This window comes from Sinohyriopsis cumingii, chromosome 6, assembly GCF_028554795.1.
Source record: "Sinohyriopsis cumingii isolate HCF-2022 chromosome 6, ASM2855479v2, whole genome shotgun sequence".
Taxonomy (NCBI): Eukaryota; Metazoa; Mollusca; class Bivalvia; order Unionida; family Unionidae; genus Sinohyriopsis; species Sinohyriopsis cumingii.
This window is the reverse complement of record NC_142966.1, coordinates 79,742,209-79,754,835: the sequence shown is the minus strand read 5'-3', so window position 1 is coordinate 79,754,835 and position 12,627 is coordinate 79,742,209. Positions and strand designations below refer to the sequence as shown.

The following is a 12,627-nucleotide window of genomic DNA, read 5'->3' as shown; positions in this document are numbered from 1 at the left end:
AACATAAAAGATCATGGGGGGGGGGGGCGGGTAAACGGGGTATCTCTTTTTAAAGAATAAAATTGTTCTATTCATGCATTTAGATCTACATAGGCAAATAGAAACATTCTTAAACATATTTAGTCTCACAAACACACTCGGTAAATGAGAGAGGAGAAAGAAAACTACCTTTCTAAAAACGTCTCTTTAAGCTATTTATATTAAAATTTATAGTCCGTTATGTACGCTGAAAAATCCATTTTCCAGATGAGAAGTCTTTTTGCCACACACTCCCGTCCCCACAACACAAACAAAAGCTTTGTGCTAATATGAGTTGTTTTTGTCAAACGAAAGCAAGTGCTTGTGAATTCAGAGTGTAAATGCATGCTACTATTCATTGTTACAATTTCATGCGTACTTGTACCTGAAAACTGTAGTTAATTAAAAATCAAGACAATACTTAACAATTCCTCAGACTTAAGTCTCAAACATCCGTCGTCCTTCTAACCGTGGCCAAACTTAAACAAAGAGGGACCGTTTCCAGATAAGAATAGGACACGCGGTTCTAATTACTCGGAAAATCTGTGAACCAGTCTAGAAATAATAGCGTATTTACAGGTTTGGTGGTCCATAATTGGTTAATAATGAAAATTAAAATTTTAGGAAAATACCTTTTGAGAGCTTAACCTATACGTAATGTAAAAGAAATATTGACAAATTTCTACTGATGCAATTTTAGCATTTGTACAGGCTTGACTCAGGAGTACTCAATACTGAAAGTAGCACCTGATTCATTTGGTGCAGAATCAATAACACGTGTTTCATGCACATGTATGTAAACAAAATGCCGCGGGTCATATGGTGTTCTCCACACATCAGCTTGCACCAAGGTTAGATGTGCATGAAGAATTATAGGTGTCATTATCAGCACCCATAAATTTTATGTTATTGAATTTTGAATATGATAGTGTTTCCATATGTTAAGCATTGGAGTTGAATTAGTACCGTGAGTCCAATAGTAACAGGGGAAGCCAACATTATTACATCCGAATGTATTCATGGTTGAAAGGTCAAATATCTATATTTAGCGTATATGACACTGGGCCATTTGTACAACTTATTCAGCGGAAAAAAAAACGAAAAACGAATTTTTCAAAACGCTCAAAAACTAAATAAATGAACATATACGCTCACCTACGCCTACTTTTTAAATACTTTGGATTTCTTTTTCGAGAATAATGGTAAAATGTGTGCGAATATTTGCGAAAAAAAAACCACGAATTACATCTTTGCATAGGTCACCCGTGCCAGCAAGAATGGTAACTCTTCCCGGCACATGGGTCCGTACAAAATGTAAACAATGACAACAATACGACATAATTTGGGTTCAAAAACACACGAAAACTTGATTGTATGAAAAGGCAGATGCTTATAGCAAGGAATCGGATTATACAGATGTACTGTCATTCATTATACCAAACTTATTACAAAATATTTGTACAACTTTTGTTGTGTAATATATTTTCGAAGTAAGAGACTCGACCGGAGTATCACTCAACGACTCAGTTATACTAGATGTATTGATAATATGTATGTGATTGTGATCACTGTGCTGTCATCAATGTCAGGTCATCTGTTCTACGGTTTTATGTAGAGAGACTGGTATTAAAATTAAAATGTTCATGTTTAGTAGGGACGGAAAAGACGTAAAAGAATGAAAACAAATTCATTTAAAATTGTCATGCCATTTTTTGTGAATATCAATATGTATATTGGCATCATAAGCCAAGTTATAGAGAATCAATCTGTAGTATTTCTCCATTTAAACAAATACATAATCATAAATATTTCTTGAGAATCAACTCAGTACCAGTTTCTTCTCTATCTCTGACACCACAATTGTCTTTACTTCATGAACTATGTAATATTGCTCAAAACAATGGTCAGAATTATTATGAAAATATCGAAAATTTTGGACATCCAAAATTGAATCTTGCACCATCGTAAGTTGACACTATAGAAATCCTGACTTACTGTAATGAATACTTAGTGGAAAACCTTTTGTCATTGATTTTATTTTATAGATATGAAAACTGACCAAATATATCTTATGATAACTGAATTCTAAAATAGCAATTGTTAGTTACTAAATTGTGATTTCAGATAAATGTGTTTATGTACAAGAACACTGTGATGAATATGCACTATTGGTTTTAAGAGTAACATACAATTTCAACTTGGTATGACTCATGATTATGCTATTGGATGCAAAAGTGTTAGGGGGCATGTGATAAAAAGGCACAGAAAGTCTTCGAAAGTACCTGGAACATAGAAAAAGTAAATTTATTCTTGAAGCTGAATGTTCACAACACATTTATGTATAACAATATGTAAAAAAAGTATGCAACTTTAAGCATGAAGTAACATGAGGTCAAGAATTTTCAAAAAGTGACCAAAGACCAATATTAAACATGGTAGACAGGTACATGTGTTTGAATGCTTCCTGTGAATCTATTTGAAAAGATATCATAAAGATGGGCTCATTTTTGAAATCTGCACACACAAATTAAGCACAAAATATTCCATTTTAAAAGCAACATATAATTTCAACTTGTGAATGACTCACAAATATAGTATTTCATGCAAAAATGTTGGAGGGGTGATAAAAAGTCACAGGAGGATGCTGAATTACGTGGAACATGTAAAAAGTCATTTTATTCTTAAAGCTGAATGTTCACAAAACATTTCTATATAAAATATATGTAAGAAATATGCACATTTCAGCTTGAAATAACATAAGGTCAAAAATTTTAAAAAATTGCGAAAGACTAATATTAAAAATGGTGGACGGTACATGTGTTTGATTGCGTCCTTTGAATTTATTTAAAAAGATATCATAAAGGTGGGCTCATTTTTTAAATCTGCACTCTCAAATTAAGCAGAAAATATTCCATTTTAAAAGCAACATATAATTTCAACTTGTATATGACTCAAAAATATAGTATTTCATGCCAAAAAGTTGGGAAGGTTGACAAAAAGGCACGGGGGGGGGGGGCTTCTGAATTACCTGGAACATATAAAAAGTCAATTTATTCTTAAAGCTGAATGTTCACAAAACATTTCTATATAAAATATATGTAAGAAATATGCAAATTTCAGCTTGAAATAACATGAGGTCAAGAATTTTCAATAATTGCCAAAGACCAATATTAAAAATGGTGGACAGTGCATTTGTTTGAATGCTTCCTGTGAATTTTTTGAAAAGATATCATAAAGATGGGTTCATTTTTTAAATCTGCACACTCAAATTATGCAGAAAACATTCCATTTTAATATATTCTATAATTTTGAAAAAATCAGCCGTTTCTTATTAAAATGCTTCTGTTGAGGTAACTAATATGCAAAGTGCACCGCTGAACGTACTAAGGAAACAGAAGAAGAAGACTGCATTTGTACAAATGAGTAAAAATTATTTACAACTGTTCAAACATGATACAACAAGAAGCATATATTGAATTACCACTTAACATTAGTTTTTTCTTGTATCCTTACATCAGTATCAGTATGTACCATGATATCACTTTCTTTCTTTAAATTTAATTAGCAAAATAAAATAATTAAATGACATTATATAATTAATATGCTAACATATATCAAGAATGCTTATAAATCAAAGCACCAAATTATCATGCTTTAAACATGAAACAGTTATTCCTCTTTTTAATCCACTTTAATTAAATATTTTTTTGCTTTTGATGTCAGGACAAGTAGGATCAATTAGGAATGGAATATTTAAACTCACTTGTTATAATTAAATACCCTTAATGTATTGTAGTATAAAGTATGTATTTTTTTAATGAAATTATGTTATTATTATTATTATTATTATTAATTAATTAATTAATTAATTAATTAATTAATTAAAACATATGAGATTAGTTAGGATTGGATTAATTAAATGCACTTCTGAATATAAAATACCTAAATGTATTGTAATATAAAGTATGCATACTGTCCCTGTATTTTCGCACCACTTTTTATTATATTTTACTTGCTCATTTAAAATCCATCTACTCTATCATGTTGGCTGAGTGGTCTAAAGCACTCTCCGTTATGGATCACTGCCATCTCACCTCTGTCTGCGTGGGTTCAAGTCTCAGGCTCGGCCAGTGTGGATATGTGAGAAAGCTTTCCAGTAGCTTCTCGTGGGTCAGTGGTTCTTTCCGGGGTTTTCCCTGGTTCTTCCTCCACCATTAGTACTGGCTGCCATGTATGCCTATCTTGTGCTGCAGAATGGCATTAAACCCCATAACAATGTGTTTTACATATCCGATATGTAGTTTTTTTAGCTTCTTGAAATATGGTGATGAAACTACATGCAAAAATACATTACAGCTCACCATTTTCACATATTTGTTAGGTCCCAATTTTAAAGGTCAGATCATAGCAAGACATAAGATATATGCTTTTAAGATAAGTAACAGAAAAGAGTGAAAAGCAATAAGCTTTGTAAAATTCAACAAATAATTTATTTCCCTAGAATGCAAAGTGAAAATGTAATTAATATGTTAAATCCAAAACTGAGGTTGTTGCTGTCTGTAGTAGCTTGTAGGGTGTTCACATTCCAAGTCTTTTGTTGAATCACAGTAGTATAATTCCAGGTTTGAATTCACTATGTATTCCAGTGACTGTCTCTATCCAAGATTTTTATCAGAACACTTTTGTATTTCCAGAGAAAATAATCACTTGAATTCAATAATTTGAAGAAAAAGATTCCAGTCCGGAATAAAATACTGAACACAATGTATATTTCAACTTGAAAGTGCTAGATCTTAAAGCATGACTGAAAAATCCTCTCAATTACAAGATTACATAGTACTCTAATTGACCTCAGGTCACTGTTAGCATTTTCTAAAACAAAACCTAATACCTAATTGACAATAACCTTCTAGAATTATCCTAATGCTTACAAAATAAAAATGTTAGTTATTATTAGAAAGCAGAACCTGGACTATGTGAATTAAACTAAGGGAATTTCAAAACCTAGACCCAGACCCAAGCAAACATATTTACTTCTTCTGTTAATAATGATCCTGATAATAAGCCTATACACATAGAGCTGCGAGTGGCCGAGTGGTCTAGAGCGCTCACCATTCCAGATCACTGCCATCTCACCTCTGTCTGCGTGGGTTCGCGTCCAAGGCTCGGCTAGCGTGGGCATGTGGGAAAGCCTGCCAGTAGCTTCTCGTGGGTCAGTGGTTCTTCCCTGGGTTTTCCAGGGTTCTTCCTCCACCAGTTATACTGGCCGCCTTGTATAGCCGATCTTGTGCTGAAAAATGGCGTTAAACCCTACAACAACTACAACAACAACATAGAGAATATTATAGCTTTATATTATTTGTTTACAAAATAAAATTTAAAAAAATATCAGTTCAGGTCAAGCAGGAGATGAACTCAATTTTGGACATGGTCAAGTCCAGCATACAATGTTGCATTACATTAGTATGCAGTAAAATACAAAATAAAAAATAAAAAACTGACAAGCATTGCAAATTAAATTTACATAACAGCAGAATTTTGTGAAGATTATATACTATTATATTAAACTTCTTGCCCCTGGAGTTTAGCATCTGAAATAAATTAATGTGCAGTGCTTTAAAAAAATCCTTATGTGATCAGAAAAACAACTAAGGCTGTGAATTCCTTTCTTGATGGTTACCACAAACAACTAATTGCAAGAACACGTTATAATCTGCATTGGAAGACGAGCTCGTGTGTCAAGGATATCCACTTAGGAGTATCTATAAGTTGAAATTACATGATTATAGGATGTTATTTAAATGTATCATACTAGACTGCTTGGACCTTTTGTTGTATCAAAATAATTATATTTCAGAACATTATAGCAGCATCAGAAATAGATTTATTACATATTACAAGCTTTCACATGAAAATAAAGAAATCACTGTTAATGCTAACATATATACTTTCAAATTTGTTTTAAAAAAATTGGTGATAACTATATTTCACATCATTAAACTGAGTTCATATTATGTCAAAACTAATTGTTCCAGTATATCTAAATCATATTTAATTAATGTTGCATTGTTCCATTTTTGATTTGATATGTTACTAGAGATGTTATCAATTAAACTTGTTTACTTGTTTTACTAGCTACAACTCATACAACAGGGACATTTTATAAGAACTGATTCACTACCAGGAAAAGCAACATGTGAAGAGGCAAAGAAGAAGGAACTATTATGGCAAGTTGTCCATGGAGCCAGATTAATGGGACATTGCATACCTTAAATGCAAGTCTAGTACAATTTTATTGCTCCAACCTAAGTTTGTCTGAATATTCTGAAGGCAAAACTTATTAAACATTTTTCAGATGAATCTGTTTATGCAACCATTCTGTTTGTCAGATGTTTAAAATGTTAATCGATGTGATTATGTCACATCCATATTCTTGACTTGTATTATGCACCTATTTTAAGTGTGTTCAAAGGTTTGCTGCCCACGTCTCATTTTTATCATTCTTTTGGACTTAGGGAAAAAAATCTAATTGGAATTATAGCGCAGATAACTTAAACTTTGTTTGCTTCTTTCTCTGAATATGTAAAGATGAAATTATTTGAATTACTCAAACACATTTACACTTTACAAAGGAAATTCTCTTGCTTCTTGATGTTCCTTCCAAAAACAAATTGATAGTGTGACGTTTTATCAAGTTTGGAAGGAACTACCTTATCTGATCATAATAGAGATTGTCCATGCAGAAGGTAATGATAAATAAGATGATATTTTCATGTAACAATGCAGCAGTATTGCATATGTCTTCCTGTGATGCCATTTTTAGATGGAAGTTGATGTCCTTTCGTTCATCAACACCCATTGATTATCCTCATTGGTACAGTTTTTTACTTTCTTTCACTTTAATACCATTCTAACCAACATTTTGAATGTTGTTCATGAGTGGGCTCAATATGCAGGCTGTGGCCAGCTTCTTGTATTTATTCAATAAAGACATACATATTAACTAAAATGACTTTATTTTATATTAAACATTTTTGTGGAGATGAACATTTACTATACTCAGTGAAATATGTGTCATATTTATACATGCTTATCTGGCTCAGTTAAATTTCTTCTCAACTTCCTACTGTTAATTTTTTTAATTCTTTGGTTTCAAACAGTATTGGGTAGGTGGCCATAGCAGCTCAGTAGGTCGATCACTGGGTTTCATAATCCAATGGTCCAATGCACTACACTGGAGAGGAAAAACAAAGCCTGAGTCTTCATCCTGAATAAGAACACTCTGTCCAGACTGTTTCTCAGGTACGGGCAATGTACCTGATAAAAGACTCTAAGAAGCTCCTGTGTCCCTTAATATTTTAATTGGGTTAGGTTTTGGTAGAATTGCCTACAGGTGATATTGAACCTTTCAACATAAATGGCTTTTAATTCTCAATAATTAAATCAGACTGATTTGTTTGATCCAACAAAGTTATTGCTTTCAGTACAGGACTGTGACCATGACCTCTTAAAATAGGAGCCTTTGGAAAGACTGTCTTTATTATGTTGCTTAATTTTCAATCTTTAGTGATCAGAAATAACTTGCACTTTCTTGTTGCAATATAAGTCTGTCAAGTTTCCATTTGAAATTCCTAACCTGTGTTGATATATGTCAGTTACCAACTCATCACCCCTCAAGATACATTCCTTAACCACATCATACTTAATGGCTTGTTGCAATGACAATGAAGTGTAGATTTTATTAGTTTTGCCAATAAGTACACTTTGTACAAATATATTTCAATGCTCTCTTGGTCATATTAATCTACTTCCTCTTCTCTAACAATTGATACTAACCTATTATTTATGATAGCATCAAAACACAAGCGTGCATGTAAAGGGAGGGTCGCATTTCACTTTTCAGTTCTAATGTTTTAATCTAAATTACATTTCCCCTTTTTCCTTCCCTCTCTGTATTTTTATCTCTTCTTTTTATTTCCATTTGCCTATAGACCACTTTGTTGGCCTAGTGGCTAGAGCGTCAGTCTTGGATGGGGAAGGTTGCTGGTTCAAACCGTGACCGAGTCATACCAAAGACAAAAATGGCACAGCTTCCGCGCTAGGTGCTCAGCATTAAGAGTTTAATGTTGGCACTTGTTATCCTGATGTTAGGATAATGTGTTCTTGGTAGTACAGCAGCGTGATACCCCATACCGGGAAATCGGGAAAAAGTCAGGAGGAGTGATAATTTTTTCCCCGACCGTGAAAAGTTCTGGAATTTTGCAAATATTGATGAAAGTCGGGGAAAACCCCTGGAATTTTCCGCCACCAATTGACGCCCAAAATGATCACGTAATTGAGTCATAACTAAACTGATCATGAGTTAAAATTATCGAGTTCTAACCAGAATATTCGGAGGGTTCAGAATGGATTATTTGGTTGCTTGCAGTAAACATATATGCTGAGTCAATCCAAACGACCAGTGGATTAGATTCGTCTAGTAGATATTTATTTTCAAACTCAGCTAGATTCCGTATCTTTCCTTACATGGAAGTTATGAAAACCAATCTAGCATCAAAAGAGGCCAACATGGTGGTGGCAAAGCGTAGCCGCTTACCGGATGGCCTAGCAAACTTTAAACGTTTCTAGATCGAGTGATGATATATGCATGAAATCGTTATGAATATTACTTATTTTCTCAGAAATTGTGAGTATTAAAATCGTTATGTCTTATGTCCCCCGCCAGTCATATTATCCTGACACCAGGCCGACCAGTCCTAACACTAACCTCTTAATGATGAGCGCCTAGCGAGGCAGCATTACCATTTTTATAAGTTTTTGGTATGATTAGGCTGGGTATTGAACCCGCGACTTCTCGCATCCAACGCGGACGCACTAACCACTAGTCCACCGGAGCGCTCCATACTGTTGTGTATCTAATGTTTAGTTGTTGTTTCTTTAACCTATTATAATGTTCCAAAATTGATTATTATTAATTAAATATGAAAATTCCACCCACCCTCTCTCTCTCTCTCTCTCTCTCTCTCTCTCTCTCTGGACCATATTAGCGAAAGATACGGGCGAAAATCTATGAAAAGACGAACTAACAGGAGGATTTTCGTTTGTGTCATCCCAATATGCCTCTGGACTTATGAATGATGGTCAAAATTAATTCAAGCCGACCAAAGGGAGAGACAGAGACACACAGAAAGAGTTTATGGTTGTTATTACTGTTATTAAAGTAGAATAATGATTTAGATCAACTGTAAATATATTGAAATATTTTAATTACGTCTTGTTTGTTTATAATTTCGCTTGGTTTTTATTCCACACTAATTTCCATAAGCTGGTCCGTGAAGGGGTGATCGTTCATGTCAGTGATTGAGCTAATCATGTGTTTGTAGTTCTCTACTTTCTTCATTAATACCATCTTTCAATTTTAAATCATAAATTGTCTTATATTGATTTTATCAATGTAAAAAGTAGAAAATCAAAAAGAAAACAATCAGTTTATAAAATTGCGAAGGTGATTTTAAATAGCAACAAAAGGCACATACTTCATTTCGTAGTGGATACACTTGGTAGGGATGCGAGTACTTCATTCGCTCGGTCAATAAACACTTGCCGGTAGTCAATCTTAAACTCCATTCAAAGTGCAAACCCATGTATATGCATGTGATATAAATATAATATATGTACAGTATGTACGCTGTATCAATTATAAACCACTCGTATACACTTTTCATTGAAAGGATGTTCAATAAGCCTCTTTTTCTTTTAATGAAAAATGCATACATCTCGTGCTACGCGGACTTCAAGCCCCAGCACAACCATGGAAAGATTGCAGGCTGCATTATATGCCGAGATTCCCGACCCTAAACAATCTTCTTCTCAAAGATTATTTTGATGCATGTAGCCTATTTTATAGTAATTAGGTAGTACTTGTACATGTTAATAATGTAACTCGTGTGAGATTTATTTTACAGGCATGCTTAATACAGCAGGTATCTATAATTATAATAGCCATTTCTATTTCTTTAAATACCTAACCAATCAGCCTAAGCACTAGCAACCCAATCGGTGTTTATCATCTATTGTATGGTTGTTTACGTGAAAATTACAGAAGGCTGATAGCTCTTTATTGTTTGAATTAAAATAAGTGTAGTTACTCCTTCTCAAATGTCAGCTCGTCACAGAGAGTTTAAATGCATGTCGCCGACTTCATGGTGACTAGATGATTATTTTTAAGCAAATGGATAAGTCAGTGTTCTCAAATCATTTAGTTTTAAGAACAAAATATTATTCCATAAAGTCTAGCTTTCATTACTGTACATGTTGATCTGGTAACATGTCTGGGCGTAGTAAAGTGAATTTAATAACGGTTCCAAAAGCAAATCCGATGAACCCTTTAGAACAAAAATATTAGTAGTAAGGTGGGACGGTGTAGGGACTAGGGGAGTTCCATGTTAAAAAGGTAATATCCACTCTGGGGACTACGTAAATTTAACATGGGAAGCAATATCCACTCTGGGGACTATATAAATTTAACATGGGAAAAAAAAGGTATCCACTCTGGGGACAAGGGAATTTAACATGGGAGAAAGGAAATATCCATTCTAGGGACAAAGGCATTTGAACAATGGGAGAAAAAAATATCCAATCTAGGGACAAAGGCAATTGAAACATGGGATTTTTAAAAATTAAAACAAAAAAAATAAAAAAAAAAATAAAGAGGGTTGGCAATGGAAAGTCAATCTCTTTTCGAGACCTATGAGTGGCGCTGAAAAGGGCCTTTGGATTTATGTTAATATGCCCTTAACATAAAGGGCATCTGCGGCATCTTCTTGTCCTCAAGCTGCGTCTTAGTGTAGGGCCATAAATCAGAGTCCTCTTGAGGCAACCTTGTCTTTCTACGCAGATCCTACGTATCCACAGACTGGTGTTTGTCCTGTGGACAACGGTCCACTTGGATCGGACATACATTAGCATGTCCGTCCTAAACATCATTGAAGACACAAGGGTGGATGATTCAACTGTGGTCCACATCTTGAGGCGACGAGAACAGGTGAATCAATGCAGCGAACTGTGCTTATTTATAGGTAGAGGAAGGATTGAAACGGATTGAGTTCATTGACCAATCCAAACACGCGTTACAAAATTCAGGCAGCCCGCATCCAATCCGAAGAGAGCAGTCTGTGACGTCACGTGGTCTATATAGATTCGCTAGCGCCTGTGTGCAGTCAATCTATGCGACAGTGATTCAACATGACGGAAACTCAGAAAACGATCCATTTGGGTGCACCAGCAGTGGAGACCACCCAAGGGAACCCGGACTTACTTTCAGAAGAGGTAAACTGGGATTTTGTGGATTTTCTTACCTCGCAAGATTTTGTTCCGGAACCTTCGTCTCCTTCTTCATTACCACAAGTGGAGAATTTTAGACAGAGACAGAAAGAAGAATTGGAGAAATTTGTACAACGACAAAAGGAAGCGGAACAAGCTTTTCTTCTACAGCAACAGCAGCAAGAAGAAGAGGTAAGAAAAAAACAAGAAGAAGAAGAAGTAGCAGCAAAGAAACAAGAGGGTGAAAGTCAAACCGTCACGGTACTGTTGGACATTTTCGCGGAGTTAAGAAGTCTGAAACAAATGTATCAGACTTCTTTATTACGACCGAAGAGAATACGACCTTCCCGAGCTAAACACGTCAACCCTGTGACTAAGCCTACCGTACCACCCTTAGTGATTTCAACCAAATCATCACCATCATCAACATTACGCAGTCCAGAAGTAGGCCTTGGCCGTGGCAAAGGCTTAAGGCAGTTAAAGTTGATTGCTTAAACACCCCTACACCAAAAATGGCCCTTTTCAGGGCCACCCACGTCTCTCGAAAAGAGATACACTTTCAATTGCCAATAATTAAAAAAAAAACATTTTACCCCTATAGTACGTGTATATGAGTGCGTGAGTGTAGCTTCTTATTTTAAAATCAAAACTCAAAGACACTTACCTTATATAATTAATGTATTCTTTTCTCAATAGTTACAATCCAATTCACAATTCACAACACAACACTTTAAAAAGTTCATAGACTTCTTCTATCTCATTGTTTACTCTCTCTGTTTTTTCAATTTCTTCACCGTCACAGTCTTTTCCTCTTCTTCCTCCTCACTTTCTTCCCTTCTTCTTTTCTTCTCCTGTTTCTTTTTCTTCACCTGTATGCTGTCTTCCTCTGAAGAATCCCTCTCTTCTTCTGAAGAATCCCTCTTTTCTTCTGACTCCTCTTGTTTCTTTTTTGGGCAATCTGGAGACCAATGTCCTTTTTCTTGACAATAATAACAGGTATCTTGACTTTTGTCTTTTCTAGCCCCTGTTTTTCTTTTTTGACGGTCTGGACACTCTGAAGACCAATGCCCTTTCTTTTGACAGATATAGCAAGTATCTTCACTTTTATCTCGAAAGGAAGGAGAATAGTCCGTCGGCTGATCTGAAGAAAATTTTCTAATGACCCCTCGCAAAGCTCTGATGAAACGTTCGATTTGGCTAGTCTCTTCCATCGCTGTGCTCGGTTTGAGAGTGAAATGAATAGTGAAAGGACAAGACACACACCCTTTTATATACGCTGGTCTGCAA

At 34.8% G+C, this 12,627-nt stretch overlaps 1 protein-coding gene across 6 annotated transcripts in view; it reads right to left on the bottom strand.

The window, feature by feature from the left end:
• Positions 1-530, bottom strand: part of LOC149797300 (baculoviral IAP repeat-containing protein 3-like) — a 42,705-nt gene extending 42,175 nt beyond the window's left edge. For 2 of the 6 annotated variants that reach the window (XM_089962013.1, XM_089962020.1), the window contains exon 1: positions 445-530. The gene's annotated coding sequence lies outside the window, so the exon portion shown is untranslated. Of the gene's footprint in view, positions 1-403 lie in introns of all 6 variants that reach the window. The other 4 variants (XM_089962015.1, XM_089962017.1, XM_089962016.1 and 1 more) reach the window with 4 other exon arrangements.
• Positions 531-12,627: the final 12,097 nt, after the last annotated feature.